We start from the raw sequence: 13,296 nt of genomic DNA, 5'->3' as shown, positions 1-13,296 counted from the left end.
ATATTCCATGTGAAAGATTTTTGTATTTGAGTTTTTGTCTCCTGTTGTAATAATCAAAGGGGGTCGCTTTAATAAATGGGCAATCTATACTTCTTGTCATGAGTCTGCCCTGTTCCACCGCATCCTTCCACCAGCAGCCCCCAGTATGCTTGTTGCTACAATTAAATGGAACTCGTGACCTTGTGATTAGACTTAGACTTTCCTTTCCTAATCCCACAGTTAGGGAATTTAGTAGTCACAGCAGCATAGAAACACAAAAAGGTGCACACAATAAGAAAAAAAATTACAAATACATATGCATAAAATAAGATAGATAAAAATAATTATTTTGGAAAAAAATAAGAGCAATGAATAAATACATGCTTGGCGTTCAAGTGATTAATTCGTAAAAACACCATTGCTAGGCAACAGCAACATGGAAGCCACAGAGGCTAACAATTTAGCAAAGTAACAAGGGAGTTTCAAAATGCAGGAAATGCAAAGTAACAGGGGGAAAAGATGAGGCCATTGGGAAGATCAACATTTTCCTCAGACGTAGGCTATTATCTACGTTATGACTAAAATTACATCATATAAACTTAACCTCCATTGAAAAATGAATTTCAATAACCTCTGCCATTTCTGTAAACGTCATCAAACACGTCACAACTTGTGAACTTGAGGCTTATAGAAAATTTTGAATTCCAACATCGGTAAATGTACTTCTCATGTACACGGTAAATACAATGCCATTTGAATGCAGCATCTGTGTGGCCAGTCACACCCACCTCATCTGGTCACCAATGACTCCCCCTGCATCCACTTGCCTGATAGTGCTATACTGTATACTTTCAATCTTGCACCACTGAGTGGTCCTTGGTAAGTGGCCAGCTTTAAACTGTTAGTGCACATTTGGCATTATTATGAATCTCTATTTGCATTTCCAGTGATCACTTGTGATCAGATGACACTTCCCCACTCTATATGCAAATTAACAAGTACATCAGGAAAATATGTACATTAGCACATGGACACGTACACAAACGGTAGAAGAGGAGTTTAAACAACAGCCATTTCAAAAAATGACACATTGTTGCTAACTGGAAATTGATTTTAATGCGACCAGAACTTGAACCGTCAGCAACCGATTGGTTCAGGTCAGACTATTCAATCGTTCCAGCGCATTGAGGTCTGCTGCTGTGTATAAATGAAATGTGGGAGAGAGGAGGCGGCTAGTCAGCAGTTCCAGGGATTGTGTGTCACAAATTACGCAATATAAACTGAAAGAAAAAAACAAACACAAAGGGGACTTTGCTGAGACGAGCGTGAGGTGCAGCCTGTGTTTGAAATCTCTCAACAGCTGCTATGTAGCCACCAGTTTACAAGTAAATCTCTCATTTTTGTGTTTAGCTGTACTTACATAGAAGATTTTTTCTTTGTCACAAAAAAAAATATATATATATATATAGCCGCAGGCGGCAATGACCAGGTCCAGGCAAGTCGCTAGCAGTAGAAGACAAGAAAGTAAACAACGTGTACACATTGCAATCTTGTTGACCAGTTACTCCAAAGCAGATTTGATCTATTAACCTACAGATCCCCAGGATGAAGACTTACACACTGCACCACAGGGGAGACATACATTGTCTGGACCGTCTAGTAACGTCAATGGATGACATTAAATGAGCGAAAAAGGGGTTGTTTGGTGTAAAGTTATGAAAAAAAATCACGTCATTCGGGTGATGCCAGGTGTATTGTCAAATGTTTTGGTGAAGTTTAATCAATTGTTTGGAGAAATAAATAATGTTGTCCATACAGTACAAATTATAGGAAGATATTGAATATCACTGCAGACCAAACTGAACCCCTTTGGAAATCATGTTTCGTACTCAGAGAATGTCCGTGTCAGTTTTAGTAGCATTTGAACAAAGATTTGTGGCGTTATACATATATATTTTGACTGAAGTGAAAATCACATCATGTGTCCAGGTTGCAGTGAGCCAAAGTTTTGTCACAATGAGGAGGTTGTTCTGAAAAGAAATTCAGCTCTGTAGCCCATAGGGGTGAATTATTGGACATTTTTTGAAGTGTGGAATTTGAAATGGCTCGGGAATAGAATTGCAATACATCTTAAATTGGCAGTGCAGTGGTTAGCATGTGTGCCTCTCAGCAGGAATGCTGAGAGTTTGTGTCCCACCTGCGGCTTGGTTAGAACTTAACTATGGTGGAGTGCATTGATAAAAATGGCAAGAAAATTGATCTTGAATTTATATCAAATTTAATCATAGTCAACTTCTGCATGTAGCTCGGCATCCATCTCCATACCCACTAGTCTTGATTGAATTACGCATGAACTAGTCGCTGCATAAACATGAAACTCATCACAAGACAGACTGGGACCTGAGCTTTATGAAGATTAGCAAACCAACATAATCGTGTCATGGACACAGGTCAAACATCACAGTGATAGCTTGACTAATTTCCTCACTGATTTTACAACTAGTGTGTTTGAATAAGTCTCAAAGTTAAAATGTAACGCATATCAAAATAAACAGCAGAACTTACCATTTCTGATGGTATGACAAAGTGTTTTCAACTAATCTATGAAATCAAAGCTGACTTCTGCATTTTCTCCATTACATCCCACTTTGTATGAAAAAAACAAATAACGTATTTGCGACCTGTCTGACAGGTTTATGTTTATTTATGTTTTGGTAAAACACGGACGACATCCATTGTTGGTGAGTCTCATTAACGACACCTGTTGCAGACTCTGTCTTCTTTGCAGTGAAGTTGTATTTTGATGATCCTTTCAGTCTGTTATGGATATGAAATTGTAGTGACATCAATGTGGCAAAACTCAACATAGGCTACATGTAAAGTGTTATGTGATATGAGGTTTATGTTCACACTTCCCCTCAACTGAAGTGAAAAATTCTGTCACAAAATCATGTCTCAGGGAACTGGCTGACTAACATCTGATGTCAGTAAGTGTATTGTGCCACTTCCTGTGGCAAACTAATGGTGATTTGGTGCTATTCAGAGATTTAGCTTAGCTATCTGAGACCCTTTATCTTAACTCGCCAACACTAAATCTCTCTCAGTGACTAATTTTGAATAATGACACATGGTTGTGCTACTGTTCTTCTTGCCAAGCATGTTGTTCCAGGCTTGCTGGTGTAGCAGTTTAGATTCATCTCCCTCTGTCTCCTTCTAGTTGTGTCAGATGTTGATCGATGGCTTGGAACCCAATTTCTCATGCATGACAATATGTCCACGTTGAAGGAGTCTCTTCACCCTGATCAGTTCCAAACCCTGTGGGAACCCTCCTATTTCAAACAATGGCATATAAGATATATCTGCTTAGCATTCAAAATGGCAAGATTTACATTCTACCATAATAAACCGTTAAACTTGTATTATTTTTTTCAGGTTCTTACATCTCCTAAAGGCCTGTTTTGAAGACACTTGACCATCCAGGTCCATTTTCTTAATGATAAACCTATTCCCCAAAATAGGGACAAAATTGTTCCCCTTTCTGTGTGGAGTTTGCATGTCCTCCCTGTGCCTGCGTGGGTTCTCTTCGGGTACTACGGCATCCTCCCACATGCTAAGACATGTATGTCAGGTCCGTTGGTGATTCTACAAAATAGCCCTGATTCCATTATGTGGGCATTAAATAATCTATCAAATATCTGTGTCTGTGGAAATTTAGTCATCCTAGATTTAAAAGTGCTGCTGTACTTCTATGGGAGTGTTGTTTGTATTCCTGCATTGATTCAAACTTTGTCTTGGAGGACTTTATAACCTACTTCTGCTTAAGGGTAGCTGGTTTGGAATTAAAACTCAAATTAAAATGGCAGACCGTTCACATTAACATAGTGATAGGTTGGGGAAGGGTGTAGGGGCTGGACTGGAAATGTGTCAGATAGATAAATGGGTTGTTTGGGTTGGCCCTGCCGTTGTGGTCTAACCTAAATGGCTGGTGCTAACATGTTTTGATGACACGAAGGGTAAGCCACACATTTGAGCAGAATAGATTTATTTTTTTTACGTCACATTTCTGCAGCATTGCCAAAAGCAGGCACCCAAGTGCAAAGCAGTTTATAGTGTGTCAGCTGAGAGGATAAGCCTTCATCATTCATGCACAGTAGCCACTGGCTCAATGTCAGATTCCTGAGTGTTGAGCACCCTAAGAAAAGCAACACAATGAAAGTAATACAATGCTTTGCGGGTTGCTCATAAAATTATACTAATTTCATGTACAGCTCTTTATTATAGATAAAGAAAAGTGATCAAAGCTGGGATTTTTTTGTATTTTAAGGTATTCTTTTGTTTGGTCTGCCCCCTAATCAGACAAATACATTTCTATGGCTTCAGAGCAGATGTCATGGTTTTTATACATAACTTGCAACAACCCCTCAATTGCCCATCTTTTCTTAACTTCATCACACAGCGCTATCGCTGAAGGAGGAAAAGTCAACGTCTGCTCTGGCAGTGTCATCTTCCATTCTTTCTGCTGCTGTGTTTGTTGTGGCTCTGTCTCATTCCATTCCTCAAGGGAGCTCAGAGCCTTACATGCACGGATGTCTCTAGCTGTGCTACTTGTGCTGGGATTTTATTATTATCTATGGGGATGTGTTTCAAGTGTTGCTCCTGTCTGTGGGGCAAATACAAAAAAATGCCCTGCAGTGCTGCAGACTGAGAATGACAGCTTTTTTTTTTGTATTTGGACAAAATATGTTTTGGGACTTGTTTCTAATCGTGATGGCTAAAATTAAGTTCGTAGATAATCACACTGCGTTAAGTGAAATTACAGCATCCATCTGCATCAATGGGACTAATCACAAAAGTGTCTGGATTTATAGAATTAGTGAGAGATAATCAAGATCCCAGCTAAAAGGTTAAAATAGCCAACTAGACTAATTCTAGTTGTTTTCCTATAAGGTTTTGTGCAGTTGGATTACAGAAAAGGCAGATTCATGAAGTGTAAAAGGCTACTAATACCAGTTAGATTCAAACTGCTTTTTTGCTGCTGTCACATTTATAACTAGAATCTTAATCATGCTGCAAGGACAACTTTTTAAATGTTTCAGAAAGGCAAACAAACTGAAAAATGTGCACATGTACTGTTTTGTTGTTTGTCATTTTTTGTCAAATCACAAAAATGTCTTGCCAAAATAAATATCTCAATCAGAATGCAACTCCAATTAGGTATTATTTTAAGTTTTACATCAATTTTTTTTTTTCTGACTAAAGGAAACAAATACCCCTTTCTGATGGTTGAACATCTCATCGTCCAGATGATGTTATCACACGGAAAACACGTCACTTGAAGCCTGACACAATGGATTTGCACATGATCAAGTGATTAATGATCTCACAAATCCAGCTGATTTACAAGGTACATTCTTTCTGAGGCAGCTTAATGAATTTAACCTGCCGGCTCTGATGATTCAGTCCATCCTAATTTCATTTTTAACCATCTGGTTTGAATCTTTCACCTTAAGGGGGCGAGCCAAATTCCAGCGCCCAGTGAGGACAGGGGAGAGGATTCTGTACACTACCAACATTCCAGGACATTTCCAACAACAGTGCCGCAGAGCGCGCTGGCAGGATTACAGCTAACGCCCGTCATACTTTACATCAACTCGTGCAGCCACTCCCATCTGGTAGAATACTCAGGGCTATCAAGGCCGACACAACATGACATGCCAGCAGCTTTTCACCCAGAGCTGTGGCACTCATTAACCGCAGTGGGCTCTCTGCATTTTTAAAGCAAAATATCATTGAGCTCTTTTACTGTGGCCCAACTCTCATGTACCATAATGCATCTGTGCACAATTACGCACATTTTAATGAAAGGCTGGAAATAAGGATGTACTTAATGTATTTGTGAAGCTCTGTGATTAAAAAAAAAAAGAGTTAATCAATTTTAACAGAAGGCTAGAGCAGTTCAGAGTCTGTTAAGTTTACCTCACTTTATTCAATTTTCCATTAAATACACATGAATCATATGTGACATATATCTTAAATAACATTAATGTTACCACTAATTACATACATATTAAAACAGTGATTAAAACATTATAAAAGCTTTTACATTTGCTGGATTAACCTATGTATGGATGTTTTCTCCACTTACAGTAGAGACTGTACTTAAACATAGTCTATCACAAACTGATGGTATCAAAGCCCTCGCATATGAATCTCCATTATCAAAACCAAGTCATAAACAGCTTTACATAAATAAATACAGTACATAATTGAGATAGAAAAATTCTCTGGTAGCCTCATGGTACCTTGTTATAAATTGTCACTCATCCTTAATTGGAGAAAAACGCAGCTTCCTGGATGTCCATCTCCCTGTTTTGTGGTGTGAGTTGTATAATCTGCTGCATGTGGGCCTCACGATCCTTAGTAGCAGTGTGCGATCCAAATGCCACTGGGCCTTAAAGATATTCTATACAGAATTATCAGCTGTGTTGTGAATTGTTTGTGCATGGCTGCTCTGACTCCACACCAGCTGATGCTTACAATATCAACCCAGTTTATTAATTAAGCCTCGCTGCACTTCTCACATTCCCCCGCAGCATATAGCTTCCCTTTAATCTGAAATATTACATGAACAGTAGTGAGCTATGCCCCTGTATCTAAGTGTGGTATGAAGCTGTACTTACGCTTAATGCCTAATGGGTTTTGCAATAATGCAGCAGGGCACTCCATGTTTGAAACAGGATGTGCAACATGAGTCAAAATACCCTTTTTAGAATCTGGATGTTTTATTTATTTGTTATTTCATTTAGGCAGAATGCACTGTACAATATAACAGACATGTGGGTATATGTAATTCATACCTGTAATATGCATACATATTATACAAGTCTACTATCTCATAAGTCTTAGCTCTGTTGAAATGTCATAATTTCATAACTTGAATTTTTTTCAAACTGATCAGACGGAGTTAATTCAGTTAATCAAACCTTAATCACTCGTGGAAAATAATGTATTGACTTTGTATTTCATTAGCAGTTGATACTTTTTGAATGATAATCTGTTGGAGACAGAGGTGTTTTGAAGCCATCCCCTTGCAGCCCTTAGTGACATTGTAGTTTGATGCATTTCCTCAATTGGCTTCATTTCTCAGACTCTGAGGCCAGGTCCACTTTTATGTACAGTTCAGTCAGGACTCTGCGTGAAATTAAATTATTTATTACCGTAAAACTTACATTGTGACTCAGCTCGAGCAAAGTTCCAGGACAAGTTGATCAAGCATGACGCAGACTGTCCCTAAGATCACAATATCCTCGGAAGAGCATCAGATTTACAACATTCGCATAAATGAACAGAATATGAACAAAGATAATATTTTGCAAATGCAGGAGGAGGCTGGGAGGCTGGGAAGCTGTGTGTGTGTGTGTGTGTGTGGGGGGGGGGGCAGCAGTTCTGTAGCAGGCCGTTGTGGGGCCATGTAGAGAGCACAGAGTAGGGAGAATGAATGAACTCTGGTTCAGTTATAAAGCCCACTAATTGGGAAGGATAGATTTGACATAAGAGGGGCTTGTGTTTAACTCTGTGCAAGCCTGAATGAACATGCAGCTCCATTCTGTGGTTTAAACCTACTAGAATCTAGAATCTATCCTCAGCAATTTGACTCTTCCACGCCAACATAACATAAACTGAGACAGGAAACTCCATACAGTTACCGTTTACACCTGCTTGCAGTATATCGCAATATATTCACAACTTCTGTATCATGATACGTATTGTAGCATCACATTCTGAGGAGTACAGACTCACAAAGAGAGCCTTCTGCTTACGTTACCAAGTACAAAACTCCTTCTCTTTTAATAATGAAGTTTTTTCTTTACACAAAAGTCAAAACAGATCTTACCCTGATTTAAATAACGTGTATTCCCAATGGTTTGCCTTAAAACAAGCCATTAGCCTTTAATAAAGGTTAAAAATGTTACAAGTGAAGTATATCCCCCAGTTGTATAGTGTTTGATTGGAAATTGATACTCCTGTCATTTTATTTTTACACATAACAACTCACAGCTCTGAGATGTTTTCATCTTGGGGAACAGTCCTCATCAACAGTCCTTCTTTTATATAATACACCCACTGTATTGTGTGAGTCAAAATATATGACATTCAGAGTTGAATAGTGAGTGGTTCTCACAAAATAAATGTTTTACTACTCTCCCCTGGGCCATTGTTAATTCACAACAAATGAATGAATTCTAAATTGTATTTATGAGCAATCCATTCTTGTTGACAGGTCAACATTCTCAAAGTTATGGTAAAAATACACTGAATCAGACCGTTGTTCTAAAAAGCACTTAAATGCACAGTGGCATGACAAAAAAAACTCACAAACATTGAACAGAGAGGGATAACAGACTGAAGAAGGAAAGAAACAATACAGTCTCTGGAGGTTTAAAAAAAAAAAAACACTTCTGCGAATCCGCTGTACAGTATATTTATAGTTCTGTGAACATCTGGGCACATTCCAGTCAATTATATTTCAATGCTATATATTTTTTCTGCATGCTTATCTCATTTCATGACCCAGATATGTTTCAGCTTTAAGCCATTATCAGCATGATGAAAACAATGATGCCCATTTAGATTATAGAGGACAAAAATTATCAATCAGCAAGGAGGACACAGAACTACAGAATGGAGTCCCCCCTGAGAATAACCTGCCCCTTTGGATGAAGGAGGGTTACTTCCAGTGTGGCAACAATACTCATAACAATAATGAGTGCTGTCTAATTACACAATACCCAAACCTGAAGACATATAGCACAAATATGAGTATTACGATATATATAATCGAATAAATAAATGAAGGTGCATCTAAATGACACAAATACATTCAGAAGAATATGGAAAATTATAATTAGATTCTGATGTAGGCAATTTATATTAACAATGGCACCATAGGAAAACTAGAAATTCCATCATGATAAAGTGAGATAAATCTATAGACGACATTTTTAAAGATTTAAAATGAATCGAATGAAGCACTGAGATTTTCAAATTGTCTTACCGCAATAGTAAATTGGTATGAAAATTGTCTGTTGTTAATTTCTCCATTAAACAAGACAAGTTACAGCAATTGTATTTTCAGTCATGGACAATTAAAGCAAGTGTTAACACAGATTATATTTGTATTTGTTTTTACCTGCACATTTTATTGAAAGGGACTTCAATGACTTTATGCCAAAATGAAATGGAACCACAAAGCAACAGGTATTGCATACTCCATGCAGGCAGTGTGTTCCAGGCCTAAGTCATACTTAAAAATGTATTCAGCAGTGTTGTGACTTGCACTATCTTGGCAGATGGTTGAACATAAAATCCCAAAATACTCAAGAGTAAACAATCTGGAAAGTAAGCTGTTAGCATGGCTTTAGGGAATGTCAGTGTTGGTCAGTAGGTCCAACACTTTGATGGACTAAAATACATAGAGCGCCATGAAATTTGTCCAGACATTTTTGGTTGCCAGAGAATAAATCCCAACTTATTTTTCCTTGTAGCGAAGCGAACTATCTCAACAACTATTTGTTGGAAAGATATTTAAACTTTTTACAATTCAGATGAATTGTATCTACTTTGTTTCAGTTATCGTTAACGTTGCACCACCTTTGGGTAAAAATTTTGATTTGTTAAATTTTTGAACACAGCTGCTACTTTAAATTTCATCAGCCTAACAAGCAAAACTAAGACTCTTAATTTGTTTTAATCATGCATTAATCATATACTATAATCATGTATTCATTATGGTATGTTGTATCTGCATTTGTTGGTCACTGGAAGCTGCACCCTATACCAGAATGCAAGACGTATTGTACATGTATACTCTGGGCAGATTACCAGTCCATCACACTGTCCCTGAATTGTTTGAACAATTTAAAGATGTCAGCTCTAAAACCTGCAAGTCACCAGACTGGAGGGAAACAAGAGGACCCACAGAAAACCTGTACAAACAGAACAAGCAGACGACACACAGACCTATTTCAGATTGATTATATGTTCCTGCTCCTGAAACATGTCAGCTGTCTTCGCAACAGAGGCATCAGGTGGCATAGCCCTCACTGTTGAATGCTCATTGTCACAGGATTTTAAATCCACCTGGGCAGAGTAGCGTCATTCCAATAAGACTTTGGTAATTGGAGTTAAATGGCCTATACCTTCTTAGCCCTGACAGAAAGTTGTTTGACATGAGAAAAGACAGACACATACAATATTCACTCAATGGTCATCTGCCCTCTTGGCCTTGCTGGTTTTGGTTGTCAAAAAAAACCTCAGGAAAGCATGATCATTTTTGATTGTTGGAATACTGAAAAAGCTCTCCAGCACACCTCTGTCCAAGTAAGGAGAAAACTGTCATGCATATTGACGCATATTGAAACATGGTTTCCTCGGGGTTGGCTGAATATCTTAGCCAGCCATATCACTGTAAAATGTATCCTGATCTGTTTTTTTTTTTTTAGTTCAAAAGGAAATGTGACGTAAAAATATTTTATGTTTTTAAGGAGTTAACAGAAAAGGGATCAAAGATTAATTTATAGATTTCAGTAGTTGCTGACTTTTTGTTGGAAATAAATGAGACCAATTACTGTGAAATTCAATGTGTTGCATATTTTCTTTGGATTGTTCTCCTCTGTCTTCAATGATTCAATTTCTGTACCAGGGAGAGATGTTAGTACTTATTAATATCTTTATTAATAACCATGAAGACATTTTGCTGTTCACAAGAACACAGATGCACCCTTGCACAGTCTGGGCACAATAAATATCTCTGGATACAAAAGCAAAACAGAAATTAGCTTTATGATTTTTTTAAATCATACACACAACCACAACCTTCCTCCAATTGATTCAATACTTTCTACATACAGTATTATCAAAACAAAAAAGGTATTTTAAGGTTTTAGTGTATACACTCAGTAACCAGAGCAATATAACATCTGCCCACGCAGAAGATCTTTTTTCTGTGACTTAACATGTGAAGGAATGAATCTGAAAAAGGCGTTATCATGATCAGTTCAATGATCAGACAAATGAATGTGGGAGACATGAGGCTTTCGACTGGCATGCACTGTGTTCACCTAACCATGGACATGGACATGTATTTCTAAAGAAATTAATGAAACCGTTATACCCAGAGAGACCCTTCCTTCAGAACCTAAACAAACAGACATATCAGATAGTATACACGGAATAAAAAAAAATGCCATTCAATGGACTAACATTGAACATATAGGTACTCTTGATTTCAACTTGCGCAGCTGACTACTGCATGCTATGAAATACCTATTTTTAGACATTACATTCGGTCACAATACAAAGACTCCCAAAATATAGTTCAAGGAACATTCATGTAAAATAATGTCAAAGAGTTTGCCAACATAATACCTATTATAATTTAGCAGTATCATCCTTGCATATGCATGACATACTGAATCCTGTATTGTTAAAACCAGTATACTATAGGAGTCTAATCTCTGCCACAGTACTTTAGAGCACTCCCAAGGCCATAAATTGTTCAAAGTTGTACTGAAAAGTCTATTCTTCTGGTCACTGAGTATAGAACAGTTATAGTGAAGGCAAGCATCAGCTTTTCTGCAAGGTAGAGCAAGATAAATCAAAATTAAGTCAATGAATAGAGTGTCAAAAATCACTCACTTTCCCCTCTTAACATTACAGGCTTAGTTAGTTATTAACTTCATAAAATAAATTTGACATTTTTCTGGTCACTTCAGTAAGCTACACTAATTATCACAACGCAATTGGACAACACTGTAGAACAAAATGGCAAACACAGAGTAGTAGATTATAGAAAATAATGAAATGGTTCGGACAAATCTGCATCTTTTCTTACAACCATAATCATTTTTTTTTTTTTTTTTTTAAGAATAACCATGTATTTGTTAAAACAAACAAATATAACTACAATATTTCTGAATTATATGATGGAGCAGCGCTCACTGGTTCACAGATCTTAAAATAAAACACTTTCAAGAAAGGAAAGCACCATGCCATGATAAATTCAGGGCACAGATATTACTCTTGCCAATTTGCACCATCCTTGTCATCATAGCAAAAGCACAAACTATTTGTCTCAACCCACATCTCTTAGCAAAACTACAATAATTTACGGTAAATACAACAGGTACCAAATAATGTGAGGGTGGATCTAGTGGTTGCTATGTAGCCATTAGCTACCACTGTGAGGCCATTCTGAGACAGACTTAAGTCTTGCATTAACAAATGCCATCCTCTCATTCATTGACATTAAATAAGGCAGTGCATAATTAATCAAGCAGTTCGATTTTCATGTCAGAAACAGGATCAAAACATTTGTTTTTTAAAACTTGATTTCATATTTAATTTAATACCTCTATGAGGCAAAGAAAATATTTTCCTCCATGTTTGTAAATGTTGTCAATAGGCCAACATTGTGTTCTAAAGTGTATCGGAGATTTGAGGCTAAATCTATTTTAGATTTTATTTTGTGATGGGAATTTAGCTTTTTTTCCAAGAGGCATGACAGTCTTAATTATTTTAAATGTTCTCTAATTTTGTAATTCAATTCTCAATCCCCTTCATATATAGACAATAGAAAATTCCCATTTAATGCCACAAAGAAGTGTCATTAAGCCTCTGTTTATAATCGCAACCTTACAGTTATATTTTGTGATGACAATCAGAGAGGTAATAGATAAGTGATGAGTAGCCCTTCACAATTAAATAGGACACTTCCTACTTTCAATAATAACCTACTATCTCTTTTCTGTAAAAACTATCCACATTTGTGTCCAGCAAATATCTTGTTATTTAACATTATTTAAGAACATCTAGATGCAGACACAAAAAACACATATGCTAGTACACAAAATATTCACATGCAAACTATGCAAAGGTACGAAGAGTCTCTAGAGGCCAAAAAAGAAGTCCATCTATGCATGTTTGATAATATTTCACCACAGGCACCAAAAAGTACTAATTCTTTACATTCAATACTCGACCTTCACACTAAATGTTTTGTTTGTGCTTAATGTCTCTGTTGAAGTGGTATGTGATGAGCATCAACAGTGTTTTAAATGGCTGTAGATACCTTTGACGTCTTTGGCAGGAAAACACAGCAGCGGTTTGAAAACAAACTGGAAATTGCAACAAAATTTGAAAAGAAAAATAGATACTCTATTTTTGGCTGATCTAGTAAGATTAGTAGGAAATGCTAAATTAGGAGCTGAAATTTCAAGTAGATCTGGGTGAATATGAGTAACGTGTAACTTCTACGCC

The sequence above is a fragment of the Brachyistius frenatus genome, unplaced genomic scaffold (genome assembly GCF_029030835.1).
Source record: "Brachyistius frenatus isolate BFR_SWC_R1_liver_20210118 unplaced genomic scaffold, ASM2903083v1 Contig_60, whole genome shotgun sequence".
In the NCBI taxonomy this organism is placed as follows: domain Eukaryota; kingdom Metazoa; phylum Chordata; class Actinopteri; family Embiotocidae; genus Brachyistius; species Brachyistius frenatus.
The sequence above is the reverse complement of the archived record's forward strand: the minus strand, read 5'-3'. Positions refer to the sequence as shown.